Below are 19,494 nucleotides of genomic sequence, written 5' to 3'. Positions count from 1 at the left end.
CAAGAGGATTCTTACACTTTGCTCATCCCACTCCTCCTTTCTTAAAAGAAGCAGAATCTTGCATTCAGTTTAAATGCTGCAGGCTAAGTAGCTTCTTGGTGGGATACTTCATGACTAAACAGTATAAGGATCTAATCCAGTGTTTCTCAGCCACTTTGGTTTAGTGGGTTAAGGCACCACACTAGAAATCAAAGACTGAAATCTAGTCCTGCCTTAGGTATGAAAACCAGCTGGGTGACTTTGGGCCAGTCACCCTCTCTCTCTCAGTCCAATTGACCCATAGGGTTGTTCTTGTAGGGAAAATAGGAGAAGAAGGAGAAAGCAGTAATATGTTCCTCACCTTGAGTTGTTTATAAAAATAATAAAGGTGGGATATAAATTAAATAAGTAAATAAAAATAAATGAGCCATGGCAACTCTTAAAATGCTGCCTAGGGAATTCTGGGAGTTGAAGTCCACACATCTTAATGCTGCCAGGGTTGGGAATCACTGATCTAAGCAGTAGCTGGAACCCTCCATGACTGCTCTGAAATTTGACTACGCTAGTAAAAAAAAAAAAAAGAAAAGAAAGAAATCTTTAGATAAAGCTCCCAACGTTTTATCTCCCCTTTCTCCTTGATAACAGTGGATTACCTCAAAATCCGTAAATGACCAGAGGGAAACGCGCCCAGACTCTTAACAGCGCCGCTCGCTTTCCTTGCAAACAGCCCGCGTGCAACCTTAACTTAAGAAGGCAGCGCGCCTGCCATCTTTAAACCCACTGTCTGGGCAGAGGCCTTCCGGAGCATGCTCTGTGAGCCGGTGAAGCTTAAAAGAATGAGGGCAGCTCGGCTGCTGGTTCGCGCGTGCTCAGTGAGGTTCTGAAATCCAACTGCTTGGGAGCAGAGCCGTTAAGTAACTGCCCGTTCAGGCAGCGACTGAGGTGCTTTCAATACTGATTTTGCGGGGTTTTTTTTCCTTCGTTAAAACATGCAAAATGTGATTATCGACGTATCCGATAGTTAAAAAAATAAATTTTCAGAACTAACTTTGTTTAAAAGTTAGTTGGGTGGATGAAAGGGAGTAACAGATTTGAAATGGATTCTATAAGATTCAAAGTATATAAAATACTGGTGATTTAATAACTGGTGAATTGCGGGTTAGTTCTCTTTTAAATGTAGTTTCATCTCTGGCAACCAGTGATTTCTAGATTATCTGTAGGGCACATTCTTGTGGCAAGTGCCCCAATTTGTGCAGCATAGATCCACATTTTATTATATTTCATTGTATACATGATGTACAATGGCAGTAAAGGCTCTGAACATTCCTTCTGAGATTGTAGGAGAAGTGTATTAGTCTGTGGTAGCGGCAAATCAGAAGGAGTTTGATTAAGGGGTGGAGGAATAAACTTTTAAAATTGTCTGCTTTGTAATGAAATGTGCTAGTCTGAAAAGTTACTACCAAACTTTTAATAATAAAGGGTTGTCCTTCCAAGAAGAATTAGGCATTCATCTGAGTCACTCTCCAGCAAAACAGTGAAATCCCAGATCCTTCTCAGAATGTAAAAAAGAGAATAGATTGAATTGGCACATTGCACTAAACCATCATATAATTTATCTTAGTTAAATATGTGTCAATCCATACATTGTAATTTGCAATGTTCGATATTGTGTAAACCTACCAACTGTTTATGGAATAAATTATTAAACAAACCATAATAGTATGACACATGATCAAAGTGGCCTGGGGTGAAATGATTTCAGAGCTGATAAGCACTTTACCTATTGGGAGCTGGATTCCCACTCTTATTTCTGAGGGCTTTTAAAATGCTTTAATGAAAATGTGCTAGTAATGTAAAACAAATAATAAAACATTGTGATAATTGCGCCTGATAACTGTATTACTTTCAAGGTTAACTTTGTTTTATCTTTTTTGATTATTAGGATTTTGCATGGTGCTTTAGAGAAAGGCATCTTGGAACCTTGAAAAGTATCTGTAAGTATCGCAAAATTAGAATTGAGAGCATGGGGGAGATCCTAATTCACAGGATTGTTGTTGGGGTAAAAGGATAGGAAGTTGCAATGAAAGCTATCTTGGGAGTTATATCAAAAAGCTGCAAACCTAGTATGGCTGAAAGATTGGGCAACCCTGAGAAATAAAAGACTGTTAACTTTAGAAGGGTATGATCTCCAGAAGGGTTGGCATGCATATCTCTGGGATACTGGGAAGAAGATAAAAACTTATTTCCATAGACATAAAATAAGGGAGATCTTGATACAAATATGGGGAGAGATGAGATAGAAGCACTATAGGAAAATTCCGAGATGGCTTTCCACCATGGAGGCTATAATATATCCAAATATATTAGAAATGGGTAAAATGGTCAGATACAATGAATTATTAGATGGGGGAGGGAATCTTAAAACAAGGGAAGAATTGATGGAACAAGGTATTTCTATAGACTGGTGGCCATATAACCAAATTAAATCTAGATATAAAAAAGATAAGGAGGAATTTGGCATTGAAACGAGCATAAATGGATTTGACAAGATATGGATGGGTACGGACGACAAAATTCTAGCTAAATTATATAATTACTTATTGGAGTACGATATGGCAGAGGAAGTAGTTAAAGAACCGATGTTAGCATGGGCCAAAAATATAGGACAGAATATAAATCTGAACGAATGGGATTCAATATGGAATAATAATCTTAAAATGACAAAGGCGACGGCTTACAAGGCAAACCAATACAAGCTGTTTTATAGATGGCATATGGCCCCAGCTAGGATAGCGAAGATCTACCCCAATTCGAGCCCTAAATGTTGGAAATGTGACCATCAGCAGGGTACTTTTTATCATTGCTGGTGGACATGTAATCAGGCACAAAAATTCTGGAGGATGATATGGATGTGGATTAGAGAAATAATAAAAGAAAATTTTGATTTCGAACCAAAAGCCTTTCTCTTGGGAATTTTGAAAACTGAATATGCAAAAAAGAAAAAGTATTTAATTATACATATTCTGACAGCCGCTAGAATTTCCTTTGCCCAGTATTGGAAAGAAAAACAAATACCACCTCAAGAACATGTTATTGGAAAAATATTGGAGTGTGCCGAAATGAACAAATTGACTTCAGAAATTAATGACAGAGAAGATTCGGAATTTTATAGCGTGTGGGACATGTGGTACGAATGGATGGGGAAAAGAAATAAAGAAGGAAATAGAGATTAAATATTAATTAATTAACAAAATTTATATGAATAGTATTATATTTAGTCTTAGAGAGTTGAGCACTATTATCTTTAAGTATTTTGAAATTAAATCTAGCTTTAAGAAACAATATCAAATAAAAGACAAGTAATAATGCATGTAGATGTATATATGTATATAATTGCACCAATGAACCGAAAATGTATCGAATGTATCACTATATGTTATAATAAAAATCAAATTAAAAAAAAAAAAAAAGAAAGCTATCTTGAACAGTTAGAAGAAAGGCAATATACTGTATCAATCTCTTCTCCCATTGTTCCCAGAAGAACGATGAAGAATAAAGTAGGGCAGTCAATACTAAGGAAAAGCAATAATAAAATAACACAAATTCCAGGTGCTCATTTTTCTGTTTTTGAGGCAGCTCCTCCAGAGAAAAGGTTTAGGGGAGTTTCTTGAGGGCTGCAGCTCACGGAAGACACCCACACCTTGTAGGGTTGGGTTGGCAAAGGCCAAGATGGCAGCTGGCTGTTGGTGGGATTTGACCTTCTCTCAAATTGCAGAGCAATGAATCAGGGAGGATGCTTGCAGGGCAGGAGGTGCACCTTCATTACCATTATATCCCGAGGTAACTGCCCATCTGTTTTGGCCTGTCGGCCGCTGGCCCCTCCAGCAGCCGTATCAGAGGAGGAGGAGGAGGAGGTGTGGGAGTCAGGGCAACCTCCGAGGAAGAAGTGGGAATGGAGTTGGCAGAGAGAGAGAGAGAGACAGAGATGAAGCTTGGGCATCCATCAGCCCTTCAGATGGAGAGTCAACAGCCCCCAGGTGGTTGATGAAGAAGAAGAGGGTCCAGTGCCTGACACACAGAAGGCAGAGAAAGGGAGAGCAGTGGAAAGCCGTGGGCCGATCCTGGGGAAAGAGAAGCCACCGCTGCTAATGAGGCCCCACCCTAGCTCTGGAGATAAAAGGCAGGGAGCAGAGATGAATAGGTGTGGCAGAAAACTACAGTAGAACCTCTGGTCACGAACGCTTCTGACCATGACCAAATTGGGTTCCAACCAAAAAATTCACAAAATTTTTGAATCTGGTCACAAACACATACTCAGGTGGCGAACACAGCCATGGCCAATTTTCCCTTCCATGCTATTTCTTTTGTAAGCACCAAACAACAGCAACCTTGTGTGGCTGTTGCATTAATTTTGCATTAATTTTGGTTAGGTTCGGGTCACGACCAAATCAGGTTGCAACCAAAGTTATGGAACGAGTTATGGTTGTGACCGGAGGTTCTACTGTATTCATCTTCCAGCCAGATGCACTTGTTAGCCTGAAAGATAAACTTTTTACCGGGGCTGCTGGCATTCCTAATAAATAAAAGAATCTTTTGAGTTCATGTCAGAGGGTTTGTCGTGTTTGGGGAGCTGGGTCAGAACACCACCATGCTTGAGTTCACATAGTACATTAGACTAAACTGGGCTTGCCTAGCATGGATGAAGCAAATTATCCAGGTTCCTGGTAATGTTTTGTGTACCCTATTTCATCAAACCAATTGCAAACACAAAAGAGTATGTTTTTTGAGCAAACATGGAGGGGGGAACTGTAGCCTCGAGGTTCCATTTCAGCAGCCCATTGAACCTCCCCATCTAACTGGGAAAGTCAAAAAATTCAAGAAAGTAGCTGTTCCTACATAATTGAAGCCCCAACTCTTTTACGTGCAACAGGCATAAAAAAGAAGTAGAATTTCCACTGCATGGTTGCACCCAGCATTTATACTTTTTTAAACCTTGCACACAACCCTGCTCCTCTGATGGCTAAAAATTGTGCAATGAAACCTCCTTTGGATACACTCTCTGGAGGAGGGGATCTGTTTTTTCAGCCTCAGATAGCTCTGACTTTACAATTGAGCCCAATATTTCTATTTCTAAGCAATACAGTTGCTAAGAGAGTTTTTCTCCATTTTAGGAGCTTTCTTGCCATAGTTATTAATTGTATTTCAGTGGTTAAATGGGTTTGAAACCCGAGTGCTGTGCAACAGGCTGAGCTCCAGTTACTTGCTCCAGCTCCTGTACACCTAGAACTTCGAAAGCATGCAAATGAGAGTAGATAAACACTTCGATGAGAAAGTAACCACATCCCGTGCATCTTGGTGTGTTGTTATTCTGGCCACATGACCTCAGAAATATTTTCAGATAACGCTGGCTCCCTCCACTAAAAACCAGAGATGAGCACCACCCCGTAGAGTTAGAAATGATTGGACAGGGGAACCTTTACCCTAACCTTTACCTTTTATCTGCAGTTAAGGTAGTAACATGACCTTTACGACCTTTTTGCCATAGTTGTTAAGTGAATCACTGTAATTGTTCAAGTTAGTAACACAGTTGTTAAGTGACCCTGGTTTCCCCACTGGCTCTGCATTTTACAAGGTTGCAAAAGGTGATCATATGACCCTAGGACAGTGCAACCATGATAAATATATGCCAGTTGCCAAGTGTCTTAATTTTGATCATGTGACCATGGGGATGCTGCAAAGGTTGTAAGTGTGAAAAACGGTGATAAGTCAATGACCATGGGACCATTTGTGACCTGACAATCTATGTCAGTGGCAAAGCCCATTCACTTAACAGCAATGTTACTAACCTAACACCTGCAGTGATTCACTTAACTGTGGCAAGAAAGGGTGTAAAATGGGATAAAACATTTAACAACTCTCTTGCTTAACAATGGAAATTTTGGACTCAATTGTGGTTGTGAGTCAAGGACTACCTGTTTGTATGCAATGCATAAACTTACCAACGCTGATTATCTCTAAAGACCCCTTCTGCAAGAGACCACTCAGCAGACGTTGGTTTCTTCTTAAATCCCCACTTCATTTCATGCTAGCAGAAGATGATGGACTCCAAAACATTAAGAAAGAGCCATATTGGAGAAGACAGGTGAACAAAATTATCCCTGAACTGAGCAGAAGATATGATTATGTCTCTCCTTCTTTCAAACAGGACTGTATCTTGGAAGAAAATGTAAAGCAGAAGATGTCCCTGGATAATCTCTAAGTGAGCAACAAGAGCCTCCATCTCCAGGTTGAGTAACTGAGACAAACTTCAGCCTGCTTTTACTTTGAGAACCAGGATTACTCAAAGGGCTGCCAAAATTCTGATTAAGTTGCTGTTCGGCTGCTATCTCTTTGACTTGTTCTTTGCATACACTCATTTTTACAATCAAGAATTCATCTTTGAAACATTTTGAGCATTCTGAAGTGACCAGAGCATTGACTGCCTTATGCACTGTTCCCCCCTCCCCCTGACATATCTCTACTGGAGAAATTAGGGCCTTTTGCTCTTTCAAGACAGGACAGGGATTCTTTCTCTTCTTCACTTGACTTACTACCTAGAAAATTCATTTTTAAGTGTCCTAAACCCCTTAAAAAGAATGCCCCTCAACCCAGGAGTGCGTACCTCCCACCAGGACTTGAGCTATGATTTCCACTGGTAACATTGCCAAACCTTTTTTAACCCCTAAGCAAGCAGATGTGTCTCCATCAGCATATCTCTCCTGCTCCTCAATCAGTTCCTGCTTCTCTTCTGGAGGAAGAAGTTGAGATGTGGAAGAACATCCAGCAACCTCAGCCTTTCCTTTCCAAGATCAGCCAATCAGCCTGTCAAATCTTTTGCATTACAAAACCATGTGGACAGGAAAAGTTTGGGGGGGAGGCTTTTGCAACCCATAATACTTCCAAGTCATCCCCAGAAGATAGTGATAGTCCCAGGCATCCTGTTCCAGGCTGCTGACATCATCTAGCATATCTTCCCATTCTTTGGGAGAATACACTGAATGATAGTGATTCCCCTTTAGCCCCAAAGATGGACTATGACCTGTCCTCCTTAGGTGGCTCTGCATGGCATAATTCATAGTTTTCTTCAGTTGCGCAAGCTTTTTCACCATGACAAGGCAGTGATCCATGAAAAGGCTCAAATACGTACCTCTTTGAATTAAAGAGGGGGGTCCCAGGAGTCCTCTTTCAGGCTGCTGATACCATCTAGAATGTCTTTCCTATGAAACGGAATGATTCCTTTTTAGCCATCGGGGTTTCTAAAATAGGGCCTACTGAATGGGGAAGCTTGGCCTGTATAGTGTTTCTGTTGCTGGATGCATCTCTGGAGTTGGAGGAATCTCCAGCTCCCACCCCACCAGTCCCCCCAGGAAAGTAGGCTATCTGCATGTTAAAGCCCTGCACGGAAGCAGCAAGGTGCTGGAGAGGGTGAAGCAAAAAAAAGAAAGGGATTAGCAGGCATCATCAAGCTTTTAGCAAGCAGAACACTCCAGCACAGTTTACTCAGGTTATGACAACTGGATGTAGGGCCTCCATCTTTCCTCAACTGAAAATTGTATTTCTTTCTCCATCATTTCCCGGAAGAGAAGTTGACCTCAAATACCTGTGCAACATCTTCCTCACTTTCATCTGATTCCACACCCAAAATATCGTAAATAATGATGTCCACATTTTTGAGGCTGCAGGCTGTGGATGCCCCCATGTCCCCTGACTTCCATCAAATCCTGCAAATGACAGTATCAAGGCATAAATCCAAAGCTCTCTGCATCCCAACAAGATGGCTAAAGCATAGGGTGTATCCAGCCCCAGCGCCAACAGTAGCAGCGTTTGGAAGCCTTAAGGTTAGGAGGCTATATAATATACTTTCTCCCCTCCCCCACAAGGATTTTATCCATGATTTCCATCAGCCCCATTGCTAAACCTTTCTTTTCTCTGAAGTAGGAGTTGTATCTCCATCAGGAGATTTCTTCTCTTCTTTGTTTTTTTCTACCCTTTCAATCCTGTCCAGAGAAGAGGGTGACACGTGTAAGGACATCAAGCTAGCTTAGCCTCCCCTTTTCAAGATGAGCCAGTCAGCCTGTCAATTTTTCTACTCTGCAAGGCCCTTGTAAACAAGCAGAGGCCTTCACCCTCTAAGGTGCTAACACATTTTCTGCTTCAAAGCCCTTGAACTGGTTGTCTTCTCCAAGGGTAGGGCTTCTAATGAAGCCTAAAATGACAATGCAAAGTTTCCATCTGTTGGCATATCAACAAATCCACAGAGACAGGCCTTCTGCCATTATAAGGATGTGGAGCACTCGGGCCTTATCAACTTGATAGAGATCTCCCAAATAGTATAGTGATGCGGCCTCTTCTCATCTCTTGGTAGAGATTGAAGGGGCCAAAGATCAAAACTAGCCATGGTCCCTCTGTCAAGAGTGGCCACATAGAGGCTCTAAGAAGCCTGCCAGCTGGCCTGCCAATAAGTTTGCCCTGAGTCATTCTTCCTTTATCAAAAGCAGATGTAGAGGATAGAGATCCCTCCCCTCTGCAAAGGTTTCTCCTAGCCTTTTTTATTTAGGGTTATAGTGCAGTTGTTTTCTTGGGGGCTTCAGAATTCTTCAGCTGAGAGCACATACCTTGTCAAATTGGGCAGGGACTTTGTATCTTCCATCCTGGGGTTCTGGGCTAACCTGAAAGTAGCAATTGTTCATTTTAAGGTATATATCAAAGTTCTCTGCATCTGGTGAAATGTTGTCTGGATTCCCAGAACGGAAGCTCTGCATTCCAGAGGGCAAAGACTGCAGAATTTGGGAAATTTGGTCGACAGATAGTGGGTCAAAACATCCCCTCCCTAATATTTCCCAGTATTGTGCTCTCCAACTCATCATGGTCTTTCCAGGAATCCAAGGGGCTCTTATTTAATTTGCTATGTTGGCTAGGTTCCCGCTAAGTGAGAATTCCTCTCTTCCCCCACCTGGTTTTGAGGCATGAACCCCCACATATTACAAAACCGTCCTTACCCCTGGGAATAAAGATGTGTTTCCATGATGAGAGCAGCCGTGTTGCTCACCCCATTCATGTGCCTCTTCAGTCCTTAGCAAAGGAAGAAGGTGACATGTCCAATAACATCCATTTAGCACAGTCTTTTCAATCATTTTTCCCTTCAAGACTCTTGTGGATAAGAAGCAGTCCTGGGGAGAGGCTCTTACCAACTCTGCAGCCCATCAAAAGTGCCCGACCATGCCCAGCGTTTAGGAGAAGGCCATGGTACCTGTCAGGAGGCACCAGAAGGTCCTCAAGATTGGTGTCCATGCAAATAAAAGCAAGGAACACCTTTTCCAGAGTTTCTGTAAAGAGAGGAGAGAACAGATAACTGTGAGCCAGGCAGAAGAGTCAGGAAGGATGACTTTCACCTCTACCCCATTTTATTGGCAGCTAAAATGGCCACATTCCAAAAAAACTTCATGCTGCCATAACCAAGCTAGATTTTGGCATTTCAATCCATTAAGCAAATATGGACAGCTATGGCTTGGTGGCCTTTTTTCTCTGCCTTTCATATATGAAGGTGTCTGTTCATAGAATCATCTGGTTGCACCATGGAGATCTTCTAGTCCAAACCCCTGCCCAAGGAATTAGTCTTCAAACCATCTCAGACAAAACATTTTTCAATCTTCTCTTGACAATCTCCAGTGATTAAGTTAGGATTAGGGTTAGTTGCCCACTTTTAGAGTTAGGATTAGGGTTAGTTCCTCACTTCCCAACCTAGTTCTCCTGTTCCCCACTTTTCATCTGACTCCACATCCAAAATATAAAAAAACTGAAGTCCATATCTTGCAGGCTGCTGATCCTGGAGTCCCACTGGACTTCCATCGAATCAAATAAAGCTCTCTGCATCCCAACAAGATGGTTAAAGCATAGGGTCCATTTAGCCCTAGTACCAACAGCAAGAGAGCATTTGGAAGCCTTAAGTTTAGAAGGATATACAGCACAATTTCTCCCCTCCTCAATCAGGACTTATGACATAGCCTCCATTGGCCATATTGCCAAACCTTTCTTACCTCTGAGGTAAGTGTTTAGTCCCCATTAGGAGAGTTCTCTTCTTCCTCGGCTCTGTCCTCTGCCATTTCAGTCCTGTCCAGAGGAAGAAAGTGAAAGGTTTAAGCTCAGCCTCCTTTTTCCAAGATGTGCCACTGATACTGCTATACAATAAATGAACCAATCGCACCAGAGCTTGACTGCATATATTTAGCCTAAGTATTGTCCGAAGGGTCAGGTGTCACCTCGCTCCAGCACCCAGAGCACTCCAGCACAGTTCATTCAGGTTAGGAGAAATAGAGGGCCTCCCTCCCTCCCCAAGATAAAACACTTTGTCTTTCTTATCCAAGGACTGGAAGAATCACTGGCATCGGAAGCCACTGCAACCTCCTCCCAGCTTCCCTCTGATACCTCATCCAGAAGCTCAGCAAGGGAGTCCACATCCTCCAGGCTGCTGCTCTTGGAGCCCACCAGGACTTTCATCGAATCCTACAAATGACAGCATCAGAGCTAAATCCAAAGCTCTCTGCATCTCAACAAGATGGCTAAACCATAGGCTGCATTCAGCTCCTGTGTGCCAAGAGAAAGGGCCTTTGGAAGCCTTAAGACTAGGAGGCTATATCACACAATTTCCCCCTCCCCTATCAGGTCTTGTGGCATAGCCTCCATCCGCCCCATTGCCAAAACCTTCTTACCTCTGAAGGTTTCTCCCCATTGGTAGAGAGGTCCTGTTCCGGTTCCAACATATCTGGACTGTCCAGAGGAAGAAGGGGAAATGTTTAAGGAATCAAGCTAGCTCAGCCTCCTCTTTCCAAGATGAGCCACTGATGCTGCTATGCACTAAATGAATCAATCACACCAGACCTTGGTGCATATAGTTTGCCTAAGTATGTTGTTCAAAGGGCTAGGTGTCACCTTGCTCCAGCACCCAGACCCCTCCAGCACAGTTCACTCAGGTTAGGAGAAGTGAATAGAGGGCCTCCACACACACACACACACACCCCAAGAGAAAACACTTTGTCTTTCTAATCCATGGAATGGAAAAATCACTGGCCTTGGAAGCCACTGCAGCCTCCTCCAGCTTCCCTCTGACAACTCGTCCAGAAGCTCAGCAAGGGAGTCCACATCCTCCAGGCTGCTGTGATCGTCTAGAGTGGCTTCTGCTTCTTTGAGAGAATCCTGTGAATGACAATGATTCCTCTTTAGCCATCAGAGCAACAGAAACTCAGAATTCCTAAAAAAGGGCCTATTGAATGGAGATGCTTGATCAAAACTAGATTTTTGTTGCTTTCCGGAGGCAGAGGAATCCCCACTCCCACTCTACACATCCCCCAGAAAAGTAGGCTCTCTACTCTTTCCCTGCTAAAGCCCTTCCCAGAAGCAGCAAGGTGCTGGGAATGGTGACGCAAAAAAAGAAGAGGCATAAGCAGGGTGAGTCACATCCATTTAGCACATTAGTCCACTCCAGTGGGCCATTCCGTGCTGCTTTGCAGTAAATGAACCAATCACACATGAGCTTGGCTGCCTATATTTAGATTTCATTCAAAGAGCACTCCAGCACAATTCATTCAGGTTAGGAGAAGTGAATAGAGGGCCTCCATCCCTCCCCAAGAGAAAACACTTTGTCTTTCTTACCCATGGAGTGGAAAAATCACTGGCCTCGGAAGCCGCTGCAGCCTCCTCCCAACTTCCCTCTGACTCTTCATCCAAGATGTCAGCAATGGAGTCCACATTCTCCAGGCTGCTGGTCCTGGAGCCCACCAGGAGTTTCATCAAGTCCTGCAAATGACAGTATCAAGGACAAATCCAAAGCTATTTGCATCTCAACAGGATGGCTAAACCATAGGCAGCATTCAGCCCCTATGTGCCAACAGTAAGAGGGCCTTTGGAAGCCTAACTGTTAGGATATACTCCAAATTTCTCCCCTCACCCACCAGAACTTATGGCATAGCCTCCATCAGCCCTATTGCCAAAACTCTACCTCTGTGGAAGGTTTCTCCCCATTGGGACAGAGCTCCTCTTCCATGGCATATCTTATGACATATCAGTACTGTCCAGAGGAAGAAGCTGAAATGTTTAAGGAATCAAGCTAGCTCAGCCTTCTCTTTCCAAGATGACCCACTGATGCTGCTATGCGGTAAATGAACCAATCGCAGAAGAGCTTGGGTGCACATCTTGCAGGCTGCTGAGATTGTCTATCATGGCTTCTTCAGGAGAATCCTGTGAATGACAATGATTCCTTTTTAGCCATCAGGGCAACAGAAATTCAGAATTCCTAAAGGAGGGCCTATTGAATGGGGATGCTTGATCAAAACTAGATTTCTGTTGCTTTCTGGAGGTGGAGGAATCCCCACTCTCACCCTACGCATCCCCCAGAAAAGTAGGCTCTCTATTCTTTCCCTGCTAAAACCCTGCCCGGAAGCAGCAAGGTGCTGGAGATGGTGACGCAAAAAAAGAAAAGGCATAAGCAGGGTGGGTCACATCCATTTAGCACATTAGTCCACTACAGGGGGCCATTCCGTGCTGCTTTGCAGTAAATGAACCAATCACATAAGAGCTTGGCTGCTTATATTTAGATTCCATTCAAAGAGCACTCCAGCACAGTTCATTCAGGTTAGGAGAAGTGAATAGAGAGCCTCCATCCCTCCCCAAGGGATGAAGACTTTGTCTTTCTTACCCAAGGACTAGAAGAGAGGTTGGCCTCTGCAGTCTTCTAGCTTTCCTCTGCCTTCTCATCCCAAATGTCAGAAATCATGGAGTCCATATCCTCGAGGCTGCTGGTCCTGGAGGCCCCCTGGACTTCCATTGGATTATGCAAATTATAGCATCTAAATACAAAGAGGCTAAATACAAAGGTCTCTGTATCCCAATAAGATGGCAAAAGCATAGGGTGCATTCAGCCACAGTGCCAACAGCAAGAAAGCATTTGAAAGCCTTAAATTTAGGTGGATATATAGTACAATTTCTCCCCTCCCCAATCAGAATTTATGGCATAGCCTCCATCAGCCACATTACAAACCTTTCTTTCCTCTGAGATTAGTATTGAATTCCCATTAGGAGAGTTCTCTTCTTCTTGGCCCTGTCCTCTGCCTTTTCAATCCTGTCTAGAGGAAGAATGTGAAATGTTTAAGCTCAGCCTCCTCTTTCCAAGATGAGCCACTTAGCCTGTCTTATCTTTTTTCTATCCTGCAAGCCCCTTGAGAACAAGCAGGGGTCTTCATCCTCTGAGATGCTACTTAGATAGGGACTCCATTCTTGCTGTACATCTTTTTGTTTGTTAGCCTTATCCAAAAGTAGGAATTCCTCCTGTGAATCCTGAAATAACAGAGCAAACAATCTGTTGGCATACTGACAAATCTGCAGAGGAAGGGCTTCTGCTATTGCCACTGTGATAAGACCTTAATGACTCATTTGAGGTCTCCAAACTCCACTCCACTCCACTCATTGGACTCATTGGAGGTCTTAATGACTCATTCTATTCCACTCCGTGGAGGTCTTAATGACTCATTAGAGGTCTCCAAAATCCATTCTACTCGGCTCCACTCCACTCCACTCATTGGACACATTGGAGGTCTTAATGACTCATTAGAGAACTCCAAAACCCATTCTACTCCAGTCAGCTCCACTCCACTCTACTCCTTGAAGGTCTTAATGACTTATTGGAGGTCTCCAAAATCCACTCCACTCCACTCATTAGATTCATGGAGGTCTTAATGTCTCATTGGAGGTCTCCAAAATCCACTCCACTACACTCATTGGAGGTCTTAATGACTCATTGGAGGTCTCTAAAATCCACTCCACTACACTCATTGGACTCATTGGAGGTCTTAATGGCTCATTAGAGGTCTCCAAAATCCATTCTACTCCACTCCTTGGAAGTCTTAATGACTCATTGAAGGTCTCCAAAATCCACTCCACTCCACTCTCTTCTCATTTCTGGGGAGAGAATGAAGGGCGATCAAAGCTAGTCATGGGCGTTTTTTCAAGAGTGGAGAGTTGGAGGCTTTAAGAGGCCTCCACTTGGCCTGCCAATGGAATTGCCCTGTGTCATTCCTCCTTAAACAAAAGCAAAAGTAGAGGGTAGAGATGTCTCCCCTCTGCAAACATTTCTTCTAGCCTTTCTCTGTAGGGCTTTAGTGCAGCTGCCTTCTTGGGGGTTTCCCAATCTCTCAGCTGAGAACACATATCTTGTCAAATTGTGAAGTGGTATCACATCTTCCATCCTAGGATTCTGGGTGGTTGTCTGTATACCTATCAATACCCGAAAGTAACAATTGTTCATTTGTTTGAAGGTATAAATCAAAGTTCTCTGTATGTGGCAGAGCAATGTCTGGATTCCCAGGAGGAGGGCTGCATTCCAGAGGGCAAAGCGGAACATGGAAAATTTGACTGACAGACTCCCAGTATTTCCCCCCTCAAGGTCTTTTCATGAATCCAAGGGGCTTTTCTTTTTCTTTTTGAAAACAATTTTTTTTAAAAAAAACTAAAACAAAACATAAAAACATAATCATTCCAAACAATTACAGACAGTGTATCGATTAGTTAACATCCTTTTGTGCTGACTCCCATCTTCAAAATATCAATATCTGACCAAAACTTATTTTTCATTAAAAAAAAGAATTTACATATTTTATCTTAACTTCCGCTTCCTATTTCATATTTCATGTCCATGTTTTATTATTTATCCATTGATAAAACAAGTCCCATATCAAATAATATTGTTTATCTTCCTGTTCTCTTATTTCAAATGTCAAATTTACTCATTTCAGCACAGTCCATCATTTTCTTAATAATTTCTTCATCAGTAAGTATCTTCTCTCCTTTCCAGTTTTTTGCAAATACAATTCTAGCCGTAGTTAAAACCAGAGATATTTTTATTAGGTATCTTACCAGAGACATAAAATAGAGAATTGCAATATTTAATTGTGAATATTTTAACCAAGGGACTTTTCTTGAGTTTGTTAGGCTGGCCAGGTCTCCGAAGTGAGAATTCCTCCCTTCCCCCACCCAGTTTTGAGGCCTGAACCCCGACTGGCCCTGTTGCAAAACCATTCTTACCCCTGGGAATGAAGATGTTTTTCCATGAGCTGCTCACCCCATTCCTGTGCCTCGTCAGTTCTGACCAAAAGAAGAAGGGTATGTCAAAGAACATCCATCTAGCTCAGCCTCTCCTTTCTAAGACTGGCCAGTCAGCCTGCCCATCTGCAAGCTCCTTGTGGAGTTGGATGCTGTCTTGGGCAGAGGTTTTTACAGGTCCTGCAGACCATCAATGGTGCCCCACCATGCCCAAGGTTTAAGGAGAAGGTCATGGCACCTGTCAGGAGGCACAGGAAGGTCTTCTATGTTGGTGTTCATACAACAGAAAAGGAATGAACACCTGAGAGTTTTCCAGAGGCTCTGTGAGGAGAAGAGAAATAGACATGAGCCAGTCAGAAGAGTTGAGAAGCAAGTCTTTCTTTCTACCAGTTTCTTGGCATCTGAGAAGCCTTTGTACTACCATAACCAAGCTAAGTGTTGGCATTTCAATCCATGAAGCAAGAATGGGCAGCTGTGCACTGGCTGGTGACTTTTTAGTCAAACTCACAACCTTGTTCCATTGGCAACCAGGGAAACAATTTTGAACCTACACAAGATCATTTTGGACTAGAAATGACTGGGCAATCCAGTGACTGACTTGATAGCTTCTGGCCTCTGCCTTTCATGTGGGAAGCTGGCTGTTCACAAAAAGTACAATTATTGTGGCACAAAGCAGAGGGAATCATAGAATCCTCAGGTAGAAGGGACTCCTAGTCCAACTCCGAAGGCAGGGTTCCTCATACCATCTCAGACAAATGATTGTCCAATCTTTTCTTGAAAATCTCCACAATGGGGCACACACAACTGCAGGAGGCAAACTCTTCCACTGCTTTATTTGATTTCACTGTAAGGAAATCCCTTCTTATTTCCAGGGTTGGCTTTCTGATGAGCGTCCATCCGTTTCTTGGGGAAACAGAATTATATTATTTTTTCAGAATTGTAGGTAGACATGCCGGCCTGTAAAGAAAATACATTGTATATGTTTCTAATCTCATGAGCTAGGCTGAAGCTTGAGAATTGTACCTAGGAGCTAGGATCAGAGGCCTTCAGAGGCTAGAAACTGGCCATAACCAGAATTTACTGATATGATAATTACTCTAGAGACAACCCCTAGGAACTAGGACCATAAAAGGAAATTTGTAAATTAGGGCAGGGGGAGATAGAATTAGAGTAGTGGGAGATGTAATCAGGGGCAGAGATATTGTATTTATTTTAGACACTTTGGATAGGTTGTGACATCACAATTACTAAGCCAATCAAGAAAAGGTGGGAGGTAAATTTGTAACGGTACTAGAGAATATAAGACAAGTGTATTGATGATTTAGAGTGTTTCCACTGTACCTGTGTGTGTATGATCCAGCCTCTTTGCAAAGTGAAGAATAAAATTATAGTTTTTTCTTGGAAGTTTGGCTGGTGATTGTTTATTTCCAAACTAGACAACAAATCCCACACTTCCACCACTGACTGTTCTTGATGAAGTTGCAAGTCATCCAGAGTCCATTGACGGTGATATGAGAGGATATAAAGTTGATAAATTAAAAAAAATAAATGTATATTGCAATATTGTAAATCAGCCCCCATTTTTAATTCATTAATTAAAAGTTCGGTGGCATATTGGTCATTTTTATCAAGTTCTTGGTTAATTTTAATGTTTTCATTCTAAATGTTGGATCTTTTGGTGTTTTTCCTCTATCTACAGTTTCATATTATGTTTTTATTAATTAATGCAAAATATATATTACTATATTGGAAGTCATAGGCAGCTCCCATCCACATTCCATAAAAGCCAAATAAAAATAACCTGTTTCTGGCTGCTTCTGAGTTCTTCATTTCAGCAGACTATTGGATGGGAGAGGATTGCCTTTGGTTCAGGGCTGGGCTGGGAAATTTCTGCCAGATGCAAGAGCTCAACTTAAGACTGGGTCCCTCTGGAAAGACCCCATGCCGAGAAAGGCCAGGAGAACCCCAAGAAGATGGAAGAGCCTTTGGCTTTCAGCAAAGTAGTTGGCCAGGGAAACTACTGAATTCTCTTTGCTACATTGGTTTCTAATGAGATTCGGTCAGTATTGCAGCATGATCCATGAGCAACCACCTCAGAAATTCACATCATGATTCAGGGCAAAAAATAATGTCCAGAATAAATGCTGACCAGAAGATTTTTTACCTTTATTAATTGCTTTATTCAGTTTTATTTACAATTTAAACAAGACAATATCTTGGATTTTCCAACAGGATTGCAATTAAAAGGTAATACTGAGTGCTCATCGCTTAATATCTTGCTAAAAGATCCTGCTGGCCTTTTGTGAAGTGTTGAAGGCCTGGTGGTGCTATAGGAGGTCAGTAGAAGCATGACTTTCTCCCCTACTACCATTTTTTTGGTATCTGAGATAGCTATACTTACTCTGAAAAGCCTTCGTGCTGCCATAACCAAGCTAGGTGTTGGCATTTCAGTCCATGAAGCAAGAATGGGCAGCTGTGCACTGGCTGGTGGCTTTTCAGACAAACACAACCTCGGCAACCAGGGAAACAATGACTACATTTTGAACCTACACAAGGAGGGTAGATCATTTTGGACCAGAAATGACTGGGCAACCCAGTGGCTGACTCTTGATAGCCTCTGGCCTCTGTCTTTCATGTGGGAAGCTGTCTGCTCACAAGAAGCACAATCATTGTGGCACAAACCAGAGAATCGTAGAATCCTCCAACTCCGAAGGCAAGGCTCCTCATATTTATTTATTTTATTTTATTTTATTTTATTTTATTTTATTTTATTTTATTTTATTTTATTTTAGTTAGTTAGTTAGTTAGTTAGTTAGTCAACCATGAGAAAGTATAACAAAGCAAGTATAAGTATGAACATAACATATAAACATATAAGTATAAACAGGTATACATAAGAAATGAGTATGAATAAATGGGAACAGTAGGACAGGGACGGCAGGCACGCTGGTGCTCTTATGCACGCCCCCTTACAGACCTCTTAGGAATGGAGTGAGGTCCACGGTAGACAGTTTAAGGTTAAAAGTTTTGGGGATTTGAGGATGTAACAACAATCAGGTAGAGCATTCCAGGCATTGACCGCTCTGTTGCTGAAGTCATATTTTCTGCAATCGAGTTTGGAGCAGTTTACTTTGAGTTAGTATCTATTGTTTGCCCATGTATTATTGCGGTTGAGCTGGTTCTAGAAGATATCTTGTAGATTGTGCTTAGTGGTTCGGCTATGGCAGTGGAAAGCTTTTTTTAAAGTAGGCACATAATCCATCGGCCAATAGATAGATATGGTTTTAGTTTGTGTAATGCCTTTTCAACGTTATCTTCTATAAAGTCAATATGTAGCAGATAGTTGCAATTAATTGTGGTAAGACTAGGAAATGTAGGGTATGAGCCATTGCTGTTGACAAAGATTGAACTGAAGAACGTGTTGAAAATATTGGCCTTAACAGCTTCATCATTACAGTCTTTCCCATTAGGCCTTTTTAGGGGTAGCATGGTTTTCGAGTCTGGTATTTGATATTTACAAAATTATAGAAGGTGCAGGTGGATTTTGTGTGTAACAGCTTTTCCTTTTGTTTGCAGTTTGCAGTAGCAATTGGTGCATTCTGCCTTTATCTGACGGCATAAGGTTTTGTAGCAGTTTTTAAAGTTAGCTACATAGCCAGTTTTGTTTTTTCACCAAAGAGATTTTTTGGGGGGATTGGAGCTTCCCCCAATCTTTTCTTGAAAATCTCCACAATGGAGCACACACAACTCCAGGAGGCAAACTGTTTCACTGCTTTACAGTTCTCACTGTAAGGAAATTCCTCTTTATTTCCAGGGTTGGATCTCTCCCCCCCCTTCTTTTTTGTTCCTTTTTATTTATTTATTAATATTATAAGATACAAGATATGCCATTTAAATAAAAGCTGACAACCACTTTTCTTGTTCTCTCAACCTCCATACTGCATACATTTCATTCTGGTTTGAAAGAATCTGTGTTCACAGAGCTAAATAACAGAATGACAGAGTCGGAAGGGTCCTTGGAGGTCTTCTAGTCCAATCCCCTACTCAAGCAGGAGACCCATTTCAGACAGATGGCTGTCCCATCTCTTGTTAAAAACTTCCAGTAATGGAGTATCCACAAGTTCTGAAGACAAACCATTCCACTGATACGCCTTAGAATTTTATTTTTATTTTTATTTAGAAGGTTGTATGGGTAACTGTGGTCTGGAAAATTTATTATTTATTTATTTTATTATTAGGCTTATATGCCGCCCTATCTCCAACGGACTCAGGGTGGCTCACAACAATAGAAAACACAATAATCCAAAAATTGCCGAAGAGTGAACATATAACACAGAGAGTTGCCTGGTTAATATGACATGCAGAATAAAGTAATTGGGCTCTCTC

At 42.0% G+C, this 19,494-nt stretch overlaps 1 protein-coding gene and 1 long non-coding RNA gene across 2 annotated transcripts in view; one reads left to right on the top strand and one right to left on the bottom strand.

The window, feature by feature from the left end:
* Positions 1-868, bottom strand: part of ELP1 (elongator acetyltransferase complex subunit 1) — a 42,515-nt gene extending 41,647 nt beyond the window's left edge. Inside the window, exon 1 of the mRNA XM_034410819.3 lies at positions 633-868. The gene's annotated coding sequence lies outside the window, so the exon portion shown is untranslated. The remainder of the gene's footprint in view (positions 1-632) is intronic.
* Positions 854-16,512, top strand: LOC117661717 (uncharacterized). Its single transcript, XR_015732742.1, has 4 exons — positions 854-921; positions 1,922-1,973; positions 6,185-6,265; positions 10,383-16,512. It is a non-coding gene; the product is annotated as an uncharacterized LOC117661717 (long non-coding RNA).
* The last annotated feature ends 2,982 nt before the right edge of the window (positions 16,513-19,494 follow it).

This window comes from Pantherophis guttatus, chromosome 2 (genome assembly GCF_059756535.1).
Source record: "Pantherophis guttatus breed Tessera chromosome 2, ASM5975653v1, whole genome shotgun sequence".
NCBI lineage: Eukaryota > Metazoa > Chordata > Lepidosauria > Squamata > Colubridae > Pantherophis > Pantherophis guttatus.
The sequence above is the reverse complement of the archived record's forward strand: the minus strand, read 5'-3'. Positions and strand labels throughout refer to the sequence as shown.